General features: G+C 34.6%; 1 pseudogene; it reads left to right on the forward strand.

The window, feature by feature from the left end:
• Positions 1-8,973: 8,973 nt before the first annotated feature.
• On the forward strand, positions 8,974-15,323 carry LOC129518076 (fructose-bisphosphate aldolase A-like; annotated as a pseudogene).
• The last annotated feature ends 1,904 nt before the right edge of the window (positions 15,324-17,227 follow it).

Genomic DNA, 17,227 nt, shown 5'->3' on the forward strand with positions numbered 1-17,227 from the left:
GCCTGTGCCTCTGCCTCTGTGTGTGTGTGTGTGTGTGTGTGTGTGTGTGTGTCATGAATAAATAAATAAAATCTTAAAAAAAAGATTCACTAAAGTCCTAGGATACAAAATCAATGTGCCAAAATCGTTGCATTTCTATACACTAAAAATGAAGCAACAGAAAGAGAAATTAAGAAAGCAATCCCATTTACAACTGCACAATAAATATTAAGATGCTTAGGAATAAATCTAACCAAAGGAGGGAAAGACCTGTACTCTAAAAACTATAAAGCACTGATGAAAGAAATTGAAGATGACACAAATAAATGAGAAGACATTCCATGCTCATGTATTAGAAGAACAATTATTGTTAAAATGTCTGTACTACCCAAAGCAATCTAAACATTTAATGCAATCCCTATCAAAACAGCAACAGCATTTTTCACAGAAGTAGAACACACAATCCTAAAATTTGTATGGAACCACAAAAGAACCCAAATTTCCATAGCAATTTTGAAAAGCAAAACCAAAACTGGAGATATCACAATTCAGACTTCAAGTTATATTACAAATCTGTAATAGCACAGCAATAGACATGGATCAATGGAACAGAATATAAAGTCCAAAAATAAGCACACAAGTATATAGTTAATTAATATTCAACAAAACAGAAAGAATATTCAATGGGAAAAAGTCTCTGCAACAGTTTTGGGAAAACTGGATAGCTGCATGCAAAAGAATTAAATTGGATCACCTTTTTTTCACTATATACAAGAATAAGTTCAAAATGGATTAAAGGCCTAAATGTGAGATCTGAAATCATAAAAATACTAGGAGAAAGCACAGGCTATAATGTCTCTGGCATCAGCTACAGCATAGTTTTTCTAGATATATCTCTTGAGGCAAGGAAAATAAAAGCAAAAATAAACTATTGGGATTTCATCAAAATAAAAATCTTCTGCATAGTGAAGGAAACAATCAACAAACCTAATAAGCAATCTAGTGAATGGGAAAAGATATTTACAAATTACATATCTGATATAGTTAGTATCCAAAATATATGAAGAACTTACACAACTAAAAACCCAAAAAACAAATAATCCAGTTAAAAAATGGGCAGAAGACATGAATAGACATTTTTCCAAAAAAAAAAACATTCAGATGACTAACAGACATATGAAAAGATGCTCAACATCACTCATTATAAATGAAGACCAAATCAAATCTAAAATGAGATATCACCTTCCACCCATCAGAATGGTTAAAATAAAAAATATCAGAAACAAATGTTGGTGAAGATGTGGAGCAAAGGGAACCTTTTCGTACTATTGGTAGGAATGCAAACTGGTACAACCATTGTGGAAAACAATATAGAGCTTCCTTAAGAAAATTATAAATAGGGATCTCTGGGTGGCTCAGCGGTTTAGTGACTGCCTTGGCTCCAGGGCGTGATCCTAGAGTCCCAGGATGGAGTCTCACATAGGGCTCCCTGCATGGAGCCTGCTTCTCCCTCTGCCTGTGTCTCTGCCCCTCTGTGTGTGTGTGTGTGTGTGTGTGTGTGTGTGTGTGATATGAATAAATAAAACCTTAAAAAAAATAAAATTATAAATGGAACCACCTTACAGTCTAATAATCACACTACTGGGTATTTACACAAGAAATAAAAAGAGCACTAATTCAAAGGGATACCTGCACACCTATGTTTAGAAGCCTTATTTACAATAGCCAAATTATTGAAGCAGCCCACATGTTCATGGATGGGTGAATGGACAAGAGGTGGCATACCTATGCAATGGATTATTATTCAGCCATAAAAATAATGAAATCTTGTCATTTGCAATGACATGGATGGAGCTAGAGAATATAATGCTAAGTGAAATAAGTCAGTGAAGAACAAATACCATATGATTTCACTCATATGTGGCATTTAAGAAACAAAACAGGGGGTGCCTATTTGGCTCAGTGAGTTAAGCATCTGCCTTCAGCTTAGGTCATGATCCCAGGGTCCTGAGATTGAGCCCCCCATCTGACCCCCTGCTCAGTGGGGAGTCTGCTTCTCCCCCTGCCTTTCTCCCTGGCTCTGGTCTCTCTCCCACTTTCTCGCTCTCTCTTTCTCTCAAATAAATAAAATATTTTAAAAAATTAAATTAAGAAACAAAACAAATGAAGGGCACCTGGGTGGCTCAGTTGGTTAAGCATCTGACTCTTGATTTTGGCTGAGGCCATGAACTCAGGGTAGTGGATCAAGCCCCACATGGGCTCCATGCTCAGTGGGGATGCCACTTGGGATTTTCTCTCACCCTCTCCCTATGCCCTACCCCCTACTCATGCACATTCTCTCTCTCTCTCTCTCTCTCTCTCTCTCTCTCTCTCTCAAATAAATACATAAATCTGTTTTTTAAAGAAATAAATGAGCAAAGCATTAAAAAAAAGATAGAAACCAAGAAATGGACTCTTAATTATAAAGAACTAGGGATGCCTGGGTGGCTCAGTGGTTTAGCGCCTGCCTTCAGCCCAGAATCTGTCATCCTGGAGTCCCGGGATCAAGTCCCACATCAGACTCCTGCATGGAGCCTGCTTCTCCCTCTGCCTGTGTCTCTGCCTCTCTCTTTCTCTGTGTGTCTCTCATGAATAAATAAATAAAATCTTTTAAAAAAAGAAATGGACTCTTTATTACAGAGAACAAACTGATGATTACCAGAGGGGGAGTAGCAGGGGAGATGAGTGAAATAGGTGATGGGGATTAAGAAGTGCATTTGTTATGATGAGAACTGGGTGATAAATGCAATTGTAAATCAGTATATTGTCCACCTGAAACTAATATTAACTGTTAGGTATACTGGAAGTTAAATTTTTAAAAAAGCTAAGTTGTTGCCAGTTTAAAACAGACTGTTATATTTATATTTTCTATAAGCTATAGGGTAACCACAAAACAAAAATGTATGATAGATACACACAAGAGAAGAGGATCAAAGTATACCACTATGTAAAATTATCAAATTACAAAGGAAGACAGTAAGAGATGAAGAAAGACATGACACAAATGAATTATAAGACAGCCAGAAAAAAAAATAACAAGATAGAAATAGGATATTCTTACCTATCAATAATTACTTTTAATTCACTGTATTAAATTATCTAATAAAAAGACAGAGTGGCTGAATGGATTTAAAAAAAAGAACTAACTCCATACTGCCTGTAGGACATAGCTTCAAGGACACACATAGGCTCAAATTGAAGAGATAGAAAAAATACTCCACACAAATGGAAACCAAAGAGAGCAGGGGTAGCTATACATATATCAGATAAAATAGACTTTAAGTTAAAAACCTTAACATGAAACAAAGGAGCTTGTTATATTATGATAATTGGGCAATTCATTAAGAGAAAATGCAATTTTATTGTATGTACCCAACATCACAGCACATACATATATTAAGCAAGTACTAACAGATATGAAGGGAAAAACAGACAGTACAACAATAGTAGGGGATTTTACTACAACATTTTCAATGATGGATGATAGATCATCAAGAAAAAAATCAATAAAGAAACATTAGATTAAACTATACTTTAGGCTAAATCAGCCTAACCGAGATGTATACACAACATTCTATCCAAGAGCAGAGGAATACACATTCATCTCAAGTACCTATGGAACATTCTCCAGGACAAATCAAATTTTAGGTCACAAAACAAGTGTCAGGAAATTTAAAAAGATTTAAATGATACCAAGTATCTTTCCCAACAACAATAGTATGAAACTAGAAATCAGTAACAGGACGAATCATACATATTTATACATATCACACATATATATAAATTAAACAAACTCCTAAAACCAATGAGTCAAAACGATGAAATAAAAAGGGAAAGTAAAAAAGTATCTTGAAACAAACAACATGGAAATGTAACGTACTAAAACTTATAGGATGCTGCAAAAGCAGTGCAAAGGGGCAATAAATGCCTGCATTAAGAAAAAAGGACATCAGATAAACTACCTTTCATATGATCCAGCTACCATATGATCCAGCAATTGTACCTATGGGTATATATCCAAAGGAAATGAAATCAGAATCTCTAAGAGATATCTGCACGTCATGTTCATTGTGAAGTTCATATAAGTTAACTAATGTATCTATCATGTCACATGGTTACCTTTTCCTTTCATTTTTGTTTTGCGTGTGTGTGTGTATGTGTGTGTGTGATGACGGCAGTTAAGATTCACCCTTCTAGCAAATTTCAAATGTATAATACACTATTATTAACTAGAGTCACTGTGCTATATATTAGGTCTCCAGAACTAATATTCACCCTATATACCTGAAATGTTGTACCCCATCATCAACATCTTCACAATCCCCTCCTCTTTGTTCCCTAGAAACTACTATGCTACTCTCTGCTTCTATTAATTTGACTATTTTCAATTCTGCATATAAATGATATTATACAGTATTTGTCTTTCTGTATTTGGTTCATTTCACTTATCATAATGTCTTCGAGGTCCATGCATGTTCTCTAAATGGCAGAATTTCCTTACTTTTTTAAAGCTGAGCAATATTCCATTTTATATATACCTATAGATACATACAATCACATGTTCTTTATTCATCTGTAGATGAATGTTGGGTGTTTGGGTTTTTTCCAAATATTTACTACTGTGAGTAGTGCTGCAATGAACATGGGGGTACAGGTATCTCTTGGAGTTCCTGATTTCATTCCTTTGGGTATATACCCAGAAGTAGGATTGCTGGTAGCTCTATGTGCAAGTTTTTGAGGAAACTCCATACTATTTTCCATAATGGCTTTACAAATTTACATTCCCATCAGTAGTGCACCAGGGTTTTCCTTCTCTCCACAACCATTGTCAACACTTGCTATCTTTCACATTTTTGGCAATAGTAATTTTAACATGTGTTAGGTGCTATTTCATTGTGGTTTTGATTTGTTTTTCCCTGGTAATTATTGATGCTGAGCATCTTTTCATACCTGTTGGCCATTTTTATGTCTTCATTAGATAAATGTATAATCATCAATTACCTGATATATAATCAGGTAATTGGCTCATTTAAAAAATATTTAATTTATTTATTCATGAGAGACACACAGAGAGAGGCAGAGACATAGGCAGATACTTTCACTTAGAATAACGTATCTGAGATTCAACCATATTGGTTCACATGTCAGAAGTTTATTCTTTTTTGTTGGTGAGTAGTATTTCATTTTATGAATGAGCCACAGTTTGTCTTTTATTGTTTGATAGAGATTTGACTTGCTTCATAATTATGTATAAAGGTTGGATAAAAAAAACATATGTTTGTGTGAACTACCTTTTCCTCTCTCTTAAATACATACCTAAAAGTGGGATTGTTGCATTATAGGGTGAGTGTATATTTAAGTGCATAATATAAATCCCAGCTATTTTCCAGAGTGTACCATTTTACATTATCACAAGCAATGTATGAGAGTTGTAGTTGCTATGTACCTACCCAACAGTTGGAATGCTGGGTTATGTTTTGTTTTTGTTTTTGTTTTTTTTTTTTCATTTTTGTCACTCAAATAGTTTGTCTCATTGTGATTTAATTTTTTTATTTCCCTAATGACTAATCTTGAGTGCCTGTTTCTGTGCCTATGGCCATCTCCATATGTTCATGTTTTCTCCCAAAATAAACTGCCTGCTGGCATGCCCTTGTCCAAGTTTCTGTTTCTCCAAATATCTATTTATTTCTATGTTAATTCCTTTTTACTCAAATAACATACTTTATATGATTTCATTTATGTACATTTGTTTAAATCTGTTGTAAAGAACATGTATTCAACTGCTGCTTTGTCAACTTTTCTAGAAATGTCTACTAACACAAGTTGGTTGATAGTTATCATTCCAGTCTTCTATATGTTTGCTGATTTTCTACCTAAAAGTTCTACTGAATGTGAATTTATTTAAATGGAATATTTTTTCAACCCTTTTACTTTATCTATGTCTTCATATTTAGGGTGGATTTCATATAAACAACATAATCTGACAATTTCTGTCATTAATGTGTTTAGATCATTTACATTTATTATAATTACTTATATGGTTGGATTATGATGTAAAATCTGTTCCTTCTATTATTTACTTCTTTTTTCTTCTTCTTCTGTCATCTTTTGGAATTATTGAGTATTTTCTTAGCTATATATTTTATCACTGCAACTTAGTTTCCTACTACCAACTCTATTTCTAATGAACACACACTGGAAACTCATGAAAAGAACTTACAAGTATATGCAAACTTTGATTCACTCTGGAATCTCCAGGATTCTATACTTTCAGCGTAGTCCTTATTAGCCTTTCAAAACCCCTGAAACATTTTATCTGATTTTCTTTTTTTACTTATTTGTATAGAATCTGGCCTTTTTGGTCCAGTGCTTTGCCATAGGTTAGCCAATACATGTATCTCATCTCTCTTGGAGAATCCTATACTTTCTTAGACTTTGGGCTCTTTGGTTGTTCTTCAACCCCACTTCTCTCATAGATCCAAGGAAATTTATGATTTTTTAAAATTTAATTTTTGGAAATTTATGATTTAGCAACACTTTAGCTTTGTGTTTAGATTGGGACCAAATCTCTTTTTAGTTTTCTACACCCTGAAAATAAACTGCGTTGTTCATTTCATACTTTGAGGAGTAAAGATCTAAAGAAATTCACAAGACTTGAAGAGAAATCTTCCTAAAGAAGTCAAATATCATAATATTCCCATTGCTAGTAATAGCACTTAACAACCCCTTTTTAAAAAAAATATTTTATTTATTCATTCATCAGAGACACACAGAGAGAGGCAGAAGGAGAAACAGGCTCCTCACAGGGAGCCTGATGCTGGACTCCATCCCCAGACCTCTCATCACACCCTGAGCTGAAGGCAGATGCTCAACTGCTGAGCCACTCAAGCATCCCAACAACTCCCTTTTTTTGAGTTTGTATTATTTGTGCAATATGGTTTTTCCTAATAACATTCAACACATACATCTGATTTTTAGGCTATATAGATATCTGTAGTAGTTTTCTGCTACAAATTAATTTAAAATGAACTCTTAGGGCATGGTTATTCTTTGATAAGGTGATTATTCATAAAAATATGATAACTATGGGAGGTGGTAGGTGTGTTAGTTTGTGGTAATCATTTCACAATGTACACACATATCAAAACACCATGTTGCATACCTTAAATCTATACAACTTTTATTCATCAAAAATAAACATTTTTTTTAAAAAAGCATCCAGCAGAGCTAGCTATTCACCATGGCAACTGTTGAATGAATGTAAAACAGCCCTGAACCTATGGTGGCCTAATCAAAACAAAGTCACAAATTTAGTTCAGGTTAACTTTTCTCATTGCTACAGGATATTGTTAACACTACATTCGACTGATTTATCAGGACAGAGGCAATGTATATGGCTTTAAAGGTAAAATATATATATCCTACTTGGTGAAGCATGAATGCAGCTCACACATGGCTACTCTTAATTGTTAAGATTCATTATAGCTTCTCAACTGGTACCATACAAGGAAATCCTAAATGCTTTTTAATGTAACATTCTGAGTAGACATTCCATAAAAACAAAACATTAAATATTATTCAGTTCTTTGAAGGTAAAGACAGCGGCTCTTCTACTGAAATGTTTTTGAGCTTCACTAACATGTCAGTCCTTTGTTCTAGCCTCTTCTAATTAGGGCACTATGTAAGGCTCCGCTTTTGAATTTCTAACTGAGCCTGGGGATGAAAGTACAGAGAGAGTGACCTACATTGTATATCAAAAAAAGAACAGTGACCTGTTTGTGTGGTCTAGAATATAACCTCCTCTTAGCCTAACACTCATTGAGTTTCTCCCAATTTTAAAATCATTTTAAAAGGAAAAAATATTAAATGACTGTCCAGATTGTTTAGGAAGTAAAAACTCCAGTAAAAATAATAATTATTCCTAGCCCATAATAGAGAAAGTTTTCATTTGATCAAATTACCAAATTCATGTAAATTTACCAAATTCAAGAATTATTCTCTGAACACTATGTTCAGACCTCTCTTAGTTGCTGGGGAATACATAAATAGAGGCTATAACCTTCCCTGAAGTAGCTTATCCATTATGAAAAATTAAGATATACACACATGAAAACAAGAAGTGGAATGTAATCAAGCAAGTGTAATAGAGACAAATGCCATAAGGATCCAAATATATAAAAGATCCTCTAAAAAATGATAATCTAAGGACTAATCAGATGTCACAGTAATTTGTAAGCAAATCTAACATATAGATCTATTTCGTTTAGAAATAAGTGTGTTATTTTTGTTTGTTTAGTTCTGTTTTGTTTGGTTACTTTCAACCTGTTTTATTTTTAAAATATGTTCTAAGCTATATGTTATAATGATAATAAAATTAATTCCCACAAACTTTCACCTAGATTCACCAAATATTAACATTTCCTCTCACTGAAATACACATGATCATATTATTTTCTCATTCTCTCTTTCTCTCTCTCTCAACTCTTTCTTTCTCCCACCCAAATTATTTATGAGCAGGTTGAGATATAATAAATATTTAACTCCAAGCACCACAGCATACATCTATGAAGAACAAGGACATTCTTTTATCCAGTAATGTAAAATCATCAAATTTAGACAATTTAACTTAATCAACTATTATTTAATATAAGCTCTATGTTCAAATATTGCTAGTATTTTCCTTTATGTCAATTTTTCCCCATTGCACTGTTCATGCCTCTTTAGTCTAATTTGAAATGGATATACAGTTATCTTTAAAGACACATATTTAAAGTGCCCATGACCGTTTGTTTTTAATAAAGTTGAATTGTCTTTAGTTTCAGTTTGTCAAAATTCTCTATAATGATAGAGTGACCTTCATAGTCTATATCAATGATACCTCATAAAGAGCTTGGATAGCTCCACTTATGAATTACCTTTCTGGCCAGTAAAAGTACTCCAGTTTGACACCTAGTTATGGAAGGCTTCTTGGTGGAGTGGGAGAATTTAGAGAAAAGGATGAAGATCTTCAAGTTTTGGGAAGACTTGTCACTGTACATAAACACAGCTACATATAAGGTAGTTGGAAGAATGGACAAGTGTGCTAGATTAGTCCAAAGGACTGAGTGGCCTGTAGTTATAATTTAGAAATTGTATCTTAATTGTTTAAATCAATACTGTAATAATAGTATCTCTGCAGTTAATTGTAAAGAAGCCTCAGAAAGAGAACTTTTGATAATGGTACCAATCAATTCAGATACAAAGACAATAATAAACAGCAAACTATTAACTGACTTATACTCCGGCTACACTGTAGCAACAAGGACAACACTTAGTTAAATAACCTTCTTCTCAACACCACACTTCTCAATATAACCAGAAAGCTGAACAAAGTATATGAAACAGCTGTTTTCACACATTGGATAATGGACAGAATAACCCTTGGATCCCTGAGAGAAGGGAAACAAAGAAAGTGAAGCCTACAATAGCTCTAGCTTTCAATTTGGGGGCAATTTCTACAGTCAGGGTATAGAAATCAGGAATGTAAACAAAGCTCGGTGGCTTTGCTGAGTTTAAGAGACGGAGATCAGAATACAGGGATACTGAGAAGGCTAGAATCTATAGGGCAGAATTCTGGATAAACAAGAGCTATGCAAGAAGAAAAGCTCCAGATATTTATATAGCCATCTCTTGCGAATGCACAATGGAAAATCCTATAAAACTGAGCAAAGAGTGACCAGACAGTCGCAAGCTAATTCCCATAAGTTGTAATGGGAAGTTGTAAAGTTCACAAAGTAAGGAAAATTGCTCTCTGGCCAGAGCAGAGAGTATTTGGTGATCTCAGGGATATGTAATGGAGACCTCAAAGGAATCACTTCTTAGCGCAGATGAACTGTCTCTGGGAGTAAAGACTAACCTAGAACTTACCCTTAGAAAATATTAAAAACAGGCCCTGAGGGGATCAAATTGATCTGCAAGTTACTTATTTTTGCCAAAACAAAATTCAACACCTTTCACACAAGATGACTACATTCAGACAAACAACAACATTCACAATGTCCAGTATCCCAATAAAAAAATACATAATAAAGATAAAAGAAAATATGTCCTATGTAGTCAAGTTGCCAAATTTTTAAAAATTGATCTAAATATTTGGTGCAATTTTAATAAAAACCCAAGCAAGATTTTTGGATATATATATTTGATGACTCTAAAATTTATTTGGGAAGACAAAGGAACAGGAATAGCAAAAAATAATCATAATAAATTTAAAAAGAAGTATAAATTTGGAGGGATCCATCTGATTTTAAGATATAAAAACACACTATAATAATCAAGGCAGTATGATAATGGCAAGGAATAATATATTGATCAAAGGAGTAGAAGAGAATCCAGAAATAGCACCACACAAATACAGTAAGTTGTTTTTGGACAAATGTGCAAAAGCGATTAAATGAAGAAGTGATAATCTGTTAACAAATGGTGTTGGAACAAGATGACATCCATGTACAGAAAATAACAAACCTCAACTAGGACACCTACATATATTTCAAAAATAATTGCATGTTCGTATTTGAGTCATGTTCTTTCTTTAATATATAACAAATGATCTGGGCATATATGCATTCATGTACACTTTGCAGTCATTCTGAATCCTCTATGATTTAGAATCATTGAATTTAAGCACATCAAATCCAGTAGTAGCAAGTGATGTGTGAGACATGCTATTTCTTCAGTCTATAGGCAACTTCTGATGATACATATATTTCTTTCTGGAAAATTCATGCTATTGCATGACAAAGGAACCAATACTAGTATATATTAGGTGGCTGGCTCAAAGAAGACACATTCTCATTTCTAAACAAAGAACAAAAACTTACTGAATTATTTTAACTTTTAATACAAATGGCCACAAAATTTTTTCTAAAGTCTAACACTAATATGTGCCAGTGTTTTATAATATGATTATGAGAAACAAGGCACAGATAACTGGCAAGTCTTGCAGGGCTCTCACATCAAAATTGAAAACCTTTTTTATATTTTTATCTCTACTTGTTGTTCTACATCATTATTACCAGAATTTTTTTCTTTACTCAAGTGTAATTAACATACAGTGTTATAGTAGTTTCAGGTATACAATATAATGATTCAACAATTCTACATATTTCTCAATGGTCATCAAAATAACTGTATTCTTAATACCCTTTACCTGTTTCATTCATCCCCCACTGATCTCTATTCTGGCAACCACCAGTTTGTTCTCCACATTTAACAGTAGGGTTTTTTGGTTTGTCTTTTTTTTCTCTTGGTTTCTTTGTCTGTATTGTTTTTAAATTCCAAATATGAGTGAAATCATATTATTTCTCTTTGAGTGACTTTTTCACTTAGCATTATATCCTCTAGCTCCAACCACATTGCTGCAAATGGCAAGATTTCATTCCTTAAGTCTGAGCAATATCACATTACACATATATGTACACATGCACACACACACACACACAAACACACACCACATCTTCTTTATCTATTCATCTATCAATGGACACTTCGGTTACTTCCATATCTTGGCTTTTACAAATAGTGCTACAACAAACATAGGGGTGCATATATTCTTTCAAATTGGAGTTTTCATTTTCTTTGGGTAGATACCCAGTACTGGAATTACTAGATCATATGGTCATTCTATTTTTTTTAATTTTTTTTGTTTTTATTTATGATAGTCACAGAGAGAGAGAGAGGCAGAGATACAGGCAGAGGGAGAAGCAGGCTCCATGCACCGGGAGCCCGACGTGGGATTCGATCCCAGGTCTCCAGGATCGCGCCCTGGGCCAAAGGCAGGCGCCAAACCGCTGCGCCACCCAGGGATCCCGGTCATTCTATTTTTAATTTTTGGAGGAAACTCCATTCTGTTTTCTGTAGTGCCTGCAACAATTCACATTGCACCAAGAGTGCATGAGTGTTCCTTTTTCTCCACATCCTTCCCAACCCTTGGTATTTCTTGTCTTTTTGATACTAGCCATTCTGACAGGAGTAAAGTGATATCACAGTGTGGTTTTATTTTTTTATTTTTTTAATAATAAATTCATTTTTTATTGGTGTTCAATTTGCCAATATACAGAATAATACCCAGTGCTCTTCCTGTCAAGTGCTCCCCTCAGTGTCCGCCACCCAGTCACCCCCACCACCCACCCTCCTCCCCTTCCACCACCCCTAGTTCGTTTCCCAGAGTTAGGAGACCTCTGTTGCCATTCTATGCCCATTTTTAACAAGACTGTATACATTTTTTGTGTTCTGTTGTAAAAGTTCTTGATATATTCTAGATTTTAACCCCCAATTGAATATCTCATTTGCAAATATCTTCTCCCATTCAGTAGATTGCCATTTTTTGTTGATGTTTTCTTTTTCTGTTCAAAAAGTTTTATTTTGTTATAGTCCCAATAGTTTTTCTTTTGTTTCCCTTTCCAGATAAAATATATTTAGAAAAATGTTTCTATAGCTGATATAAAAGAAATTACAGCTTATGTTTTCTTTTAGGAGTTTTATAGTTTCAGATCTTACATTTAGGCCTTTGATATCCATTTTGAGTTTATTTTTGTGTATGCTGTAAAAAAGTGGTCCAGTTTTATTCTTCTGCATGTAGCTATCCAGTTTCCCCAGCACCATTTACTGGAGAGTTTTTTCCATTGTATATTCTTGCCTCCTTTGTTGTAGATTATTTAAAATATAAATGTGGGTTTATTTCTAGATTCTATTCTTTTCCATTGATCTACATGTATATTTCTGTGCCAGTGTCATACTCTTTTGATTAATACAGCTTTGTAGTACATCTTGAAATCTAGGATTGTGATACCTCCAGCTTTGTTCTTTTTTCTCAAGACTGCTTTGAGTATTTGGGGTCTTTTGTGGTTCTATACAAATTTAAGTATTATTTGTTCTAATTCTACGAAAAACACTGTTAATTACAATCTCTCATGATAGAGATTGTATTCAATTTGTAGATTGCTTTGGGTAGTATGGACATTTTAACAATATTAGTTCTTTGAATTAATTAGCATGCAATATCTTTCCATTTATTTGTGTCATCTTCAATTTATTTCATCAATGTTTTATAGTTCTCTGAGTATGGGTCTTACACTGCCTCAGTTAAGTTTATTCCTAGGTATTTTTTGTTACAATTATAAATGACACTATTTTCTTAAATTATCTGCTACTTTATTGTTAGTGTATAGAAATGCAACAGATTTCTGTATATTAATTTGGTGGGGTCTTTAGGGTTTTCCATATATAGTATCAAATCATCTGCAAATAGTGAAAGTTTTACTTCTTCCTTACCAACTTAGGTGCTTTTTATTTCTCTCTCTTATCTGATTGCTGTGGCTAGGAGTTCTACTACTATAACGATAAAAAATGGTAGGAGTGGGCATCCTTGCCTTCTTCTTGATATCAGAGGGAAAGCTCTCAGTTTTTCATCATTGAGTATGACATTAGCTGTGGGTTTTTCATTTAAGGTATTATGTTGAGCTATGTTCCCCTAAACCTACTTTGTTGAGAGTTTTTTTTTTTTATCATGGATGAGTATTGTGCTCTGTGAAATGCTTTTTATGCATCTATTAAGATGATCATATATGGTTTTTATACTTTCTCTTGTTAATGTGATGTATTATGTTGATTGCTTTGCAAATATTGAACCACTCTTAAAAGTCTGCAATAAATCTTGCTTGATAGTAGTGAATGATTTTTTAAATGTATTGCTGGATTTGATATGCTAATATTTTCTTAAGGATTTTTGCATCTATGTTCATCAGAGACATTGGCCTAGTTTTCTCTTTTTGAATGTCTTCATATGATTTTGGCATCAGGGTAATGTTGGTCTCCTAGAGCAAATTTGGAAGCTTTCCTTCCTCTTGTGTGTTTTAGAATAGCTTAAGAAGAATAGATATTAACTGTCCTTTAAATGTTTGGGAGGATTCACCTGTGAAGCCATTTGGTCCTGGAAAATGTTTGTTGGAAGTTTTATTATTATTATTATTATTATTATTATTATTAATTATTATTATTACTGATTTAAAGTCATTGCTAGTAATTGGCTCTGCTCAAATTTTCTATTTCTTTGTGATTCAATCTTAAAAGTTTATGGTTCTAGGAATTTATCCATTTCTTCTAGGTTGTGTAATTTGTTGGCATATAGTTTTTCATAATATTCTCTTATAATTCTTTGTATTTCTGTGGTTTATGTTATTTTGTCCCTTTCATTTCTGATTTTATGAGTTTTTTCTCTCCCCCCCCCCACTAATAACTTGGATTAAAAGTTTATCAATTCTGTTGATCGTTCCAAAGAACCAGCTCCTGGTTTCATTGATCGGCACTGAGAATACGGAGGAGAACCTGTGCTTCTATGGTCAGCTGCTGCTGACTGCCTATGACCACATGAACCTCTGCATTGGGGTGTCATCCTATTCCACAAGATACTGTACCAGAAGACTGACAACAGGCGTCCCTTCCCCCAAGTTATCAAAACCAAGGGCGGTGTTGCAGGCACCAAGGTGGACAAAGATGTGGTACCCCTGGCAGGAATAAATGGCGAGACTACGACCCAAAGACTGGATGGGCTGTCTGAATGCTGCACCCAGTACAAGAAGGACGGGACTGACTTTGCCAAATGGCGCTGTGTGGTGAAGATTGGAGAACATACACCTCAGCCCTTGCCATCATGGAAAATGCCAACATTCTGGCCCGTCATGCCAGCACCTGCCAGCAGAATGGCATCGTGCCCATTGTGGAGCCTGAGCTCCTCCCTGATGGGGACCATGACTTGAAGCGCTGCCAGTATGTAACTGAAAAGGCGCTGGCTGCTGTCTACATGGTTCTGAGTGACCACCACATCTAACCTGGAAGGCACTTTGCTGAAGCCCAATATGGAAACCACAGGCCACGCCTGCACCCATAAATATTCTCATGAGGAGATTGCCATGGCAACTGTCACAGCACTGCGCCACACAGTGCCCTCCACTCTTACTGGGATCACCTTCCTATCGGGAGGCCAGAGTGAGGAGGAGGCATCCACCAACCTCAGTGCCATCAACAAGTGCCCCCTGTTGAAGCCAAGGGCCCTGACCTTCGATAACCAAACCCTGCAGGCTTCTTCTCTGAAGGCCTGGGATGGAAAGAAGGAGAACCTGAAGGCTGCGGAGGAGGAGTATATCAAGCGAGCCCTGGCCAACAACCTCACCTGTGAAGGAAAGTATACCCCAAGTGGTCAGGCCGGGGCTGCAGCCAGAGAGTCCCTCTTCATCTCTAACCATGCCTACTACGTGGAGGTATTCTAAGGCTGCCCCCTCAACACTCCAGCCCTCGTCTCCTCCAACACTCACTCTTGAAGAGCGGGCCTCACCTGGGGCTCCAGGTTGCTCTTTCACTTTTGCCTCCTATGTGACATTGGTGTGTGGTGTTGTCTGTATATGCTAACTCCATTGCTCTTTCCAGCCCACTGCCAATAAACAACTATTTAAGGAGGAAAATTTGTTTTTGAGTATATTTTTCCTTTATTTCTGCTATAATATTTATTTCCTTCTACTGGCTTTGGGCTTTATTTATTCTTCATTTTCCAGTTCCTTTAGGCGTAAGGTTAGGTTAGTTTATGTGAGATTTTTCCTTCTTCTTGAGGTAGGCCTGTATTACTATAATCTTTCTTAGAACAGCTTTTGTTACATTCCAAAGATTTTGGACCATTGTGTTTTCATTTTAACTTATCTCCATATATTTTTGTAATTTCTTATTTGATTTCTTAGTTGACCCATTCATCATTTAGTAACATGTTATTTAGACTGCATGTATTTGTGTTCTTTTCAGATTTTTTCCTATGATTGATTTCTAGTTTTGTACCATTGTAGTCAGAAAATATGCATGATATGATTTCAACCTTTTTGAATTGAGACTTATTTTATGGCCTAATATATGATCTATTTTTGGTAGTGTTCCATATGCACTTGAAAATAATGTTATTCCAGTTTTGTGATGAAGTGCTCTGAATATATATGTTAGGTCGTTCTGGACCAGTGTGTCATTCAAAGCCACTGTTTACTTATTGATTATCTGTCTGGATGATATGTTCATTGATGCAAATGAAGTGTTAAAGTCCTCTAGTATTATTGTACTACTATCAATTTCTTTTTTTATGTTTGCTAATAGTTGCATTATATATTTAAGTGCTCCCATGTTGGGTGCATAAATAGTTACAATTGTTATACCCTCTTGATGGATATAGTGTCCTTCTTTGTATTGTTTCATACTCTTTGTTTTAAAGTCATTTGTCCAATGTAAGCATTGGTACTTCAGTTCTCTTTTTGATTCCATTTGCATGATAAATATTTTTCCATCCTTTCACTTTGAATGTGCATGTGTCTTTAGGTCTGAAGTAAGTCTTTTGTAGGCAGCATACTGATGATGAATCTTGCTTTATTATGCATTTAATCACCCTATATCTTTTGATAAATGGCATTTAAACCATTTCAATGTGATATATATATATACATATACATAATGAAATATGATTCAGCTATCAAGAAGAATGAAATCTTGCCATTTCCAACAATGTGGATGGAACTAGAGTATATTCTATTGGCAAAATATATCAGTCAGAGAAAGACAAATATCATGATTTTTACTCATAGTGGAATTTAAGAAACAAAACAGATTAACATAGGGGAAGGAAAAATAAAATAAGATAAAAACAAAGAAGGAGGCAAACCACAAGAGACTCTATAGTTAAGAGAACAAACTGAGGGTTTCTGGAGGGGGTAAGGGTGGGGGAATGGGCTAAATGGGTGATGGGTATTAAATAGGACACTTGTTGGGATAGATAAGTGGTGTATTTGGATATCTTTCTCCTTATATTTTATGTATTTATTTCAGATTTTATATTTGTCCATTAGGTTCATATATACTGCCTTATGCATATAGCCACCTATATCAAATTGATTAAATTGATGGTCATTTATGTTTGAATCTATTCTGAAAACACTAAATATTTACTCCTTTCCCATATGCTTTATGCATATAATGTCATATATCCTTTTATTTTCTGAATCCCTTGACTGATTTTTATAAACATAATTGATTTTATAACTTTTGTGCTTTAACCTCTGCACTGGTTTTATAAGTGATTAATCTACTGCTCTATTGTTTGAATTTACCTGTGGAATATTTTCCCTTAATTTTCTTACTCCTGATT

The sequence above is a fragment of the Nyctereutes procyonoides genome, unplaced genomic scaffold (assembly GCF_905146905.1).
Source record: "Nyctereutes procyonoides isolate TBG_1078 unplaced genomic scaffold, NYPRO_anot_genome, whole genome shotgun sequence".
Taxonomy (NCBI): Eukaryota; Metazoa; Chordata; class Mammalia; order Carnivora; family Canidae; genus Nyctereutes; species Nyctereutes procyonoides.